Source organism: Chiloscyllium plagiosum, chromosome 5, assembly GCF_004010195.1.
Source record: "Chiloscyllium plagiosum isolate BGI_BamShark_2017 chromosome 5, ASM401019v2, whole genome shotgun sequence".
In the NCBI taxonomy this organism is placed as follows: Eukaryota; Metazoa; Chordata; class Chondrichthyes; order Orectolobiformes; family Hemiscylliidae; genus Chiloscyllium; species Chiloscyllium plagiosum.
In genome coordinates this window covers 7,331,536-7,333,667 of record NC_057714.1, presented here as the reverse complement: position 1 = coordinate 7,333,667, position 2,132 = coordinate 7,331,536, and the positions used below count along the sequence as shown (strand labels likewise).

The 2,132-nt window shown below is 47.0% G+C and overlaps 1 protein-coding gene across 2 annotated transcripts in view; it reads left to right on the top strand.

Moving 5' to 3' along the window:
• The first annotated feature begins 279 nt into the window (after positions 1-279).
• Positions 280-2,132, top strand: part of tax1bp1b (Tax1 (human T-cell leukemia virus type I) binding protein 1b) — a 101,253-nt gene continuing 99,400 nt past the window's right edge. Inside the window, exon 1 of one of the 2 annotated variants that reach the window (XM_043689537.1) lies at positions 280-408. The gene's annotated coding sequence lies outside the window, so the exon portion shown is untranslated. Of the gene's footprint in view, positions 409-698; positions 805-2,132 lie in introns of those variants that run through there. The other variant, XM_043689538.1, reaches the window with a different exon arrangement.

Sequence of the window (2,132 nt, the reverse complement as noted above, 5' to 3'; positions counted from 1 at the left end):
AACTTCCCTCTGTGATCTTCCCCCCATCTATAACTCCCCCTTCTATGTCCCTCCCCATCTCTCTCTCTCTCTATATATATATATATATGTGTGTGAACCCTCTCGATATATAACTCCATATTCTCTCTATCACCCCATCCCTCTTTCAACGCGCGTGCGCGGGAGCGAGCTAGACCCCGCCCCATTGTGCTCCCTGTGGGCCCTCCTTTTGTGACGCACCTCTCCCTTTGTGGGTGTCCCGGCTGTTGACCTTAGTTCCCGGAAACGGTTTTGACGGAAATCGGTGATGTCACAGTGGTCGTTGCGGACCTGGTGACGACGTTAGTGGGGGGTGTGTGTGTGAAAAAAGTGCGAGATCGGGCCCGTCTGCCGGGCCTTGACGGCACAGAGAGCGAGAGCGAGGCCCCGGTAAGTGACCGACCGACCGAGTGAGTGAGTGAAGGCGGTCTGTACCCGGTGTTGTTCGACAGCGGAGTTACCGCTCGACCCGATCCGCTCTCGGTTAGACCGGCCTCCGTCCTCTTTTTCCGGGGAGAGGACGGCCAAGGCCATGATCTGCTGGTTGATGGAGGGGGGAGGGGATGGTTGGAAGGTGTTATTGAGACTGAGGAGCTCTCCTTGTAATTTCTCTCCTGTCTCTTCCCTCCCTCCCCTCCCCCGTATTTGGGTAATCGGCGACTCGAGGTCAAATATTTTCGATCTTTTGTAAAACGTCTGTTACGGATCTTCCTGAATGTGAAGTAAAATGTTATCGTTTTGCTGCTTACTTCCTCGAAGGAGAAGAGTGAATGTCAGATAACGAAGGTTTGTTGACAGTGACTTCCTGGTGTTGTAGATTGTGTCTGGAGAGCACTGTGTACACTTCCATGATCATAGGTTTGTCCACCAACAAAAACAAAAAGAGGAATTGCTGGAAAAGCTCATCAGATCAGGTGGAGAAAAATCAGGGTTGACATTCGTTAATGTTCTGAGAAGTACAACATAAAACAAGAAGCAAGTATCGCGACTGGTGAAGAAAAACCAATTACGAAGGGTGTACGAATGCAAGGAAAGATTGAACAGTTTTTAAATCTTCCAGGTTAAATGAAATAAACTTCACATACCCTTGAGAAATTTAGTTTAGCTGTCCCCTTTATGTTTAAAAGAAAGGTAATGTGGAATTTTATTTCAAATACTTGAAGAGAAAATGAGGTCTGCAGACGCTGGAGATCAGAGATGGAAATGTGTTGCTGGAGAAGCGCAGCAGGTCAGGCAGCATCTAGGGAACAGGAGAATCGACGTTTCGGGCATTAGCCCTTCTTCAGGAATGCAGGAGGTTGTTGCGAGTGGTGCAAAAATTTGTTCCTCTGAGATGTATAAGAAGGGGTAAGCTTAAGGAACCTTGGAGGACGAGACCAGATGAACTTCCCATCCATAGGAAGAAGGCAGATTACGTAGAGGATCACAGGCTTACTAGAAACGAGCTCAGAAATGGACTGACGAGAGTCAGGAGTGGGTATGAAAAAGGCATTTAACTCATATGTGAGGAATAAGAGAATGATCAGGGATAAAGTATGGCCGATCAGGGACAGCGTAGGGAACTTGTGGGTGGAGTCTGAACAGACAGGGGAAGCCCTAAATGAGTCTTTTGTTTCGATCATGACGAAGGAAATGGAGCTTGTTTCGAATGGGAGCTTTGAGGAACTCGTATACAAGCTTGATTCGATCAAACTCCATGACGCTGATGTGCTGGAAGCTTTGGCAAACATTAAGATTGGTGAGTCTCCAGGGCAAGGCCAAATTTATCCGAAGCTACTCTGGGAAGAGAGAAATGAGGTTGTTCCACTTTTCAAGAAAGGTAATAGGGAAATCCCTGGCAAATACAGACTAGTTAGCCTTATGGCAATGGTCAGCAAAGTTTTGGGAAGCATTCTGAGGGATAGGATTTATGACTATTTGGAAAAGCATAGCGTGACTAAAGGCAGTCAGCATGGCCTTTTGAGGGGCAGGTCATGCCTCACAGATTTTATTGTGTTCTTTGGGGAAGTGTAAGGCAGATTGACAAAGGTCGAGCAGTAAATGTGGCATTTGATAATGTTCCCCATGATAGCCTCACTCATAAAGTCAGGAATTATGGGAAACAGGGAGACTTG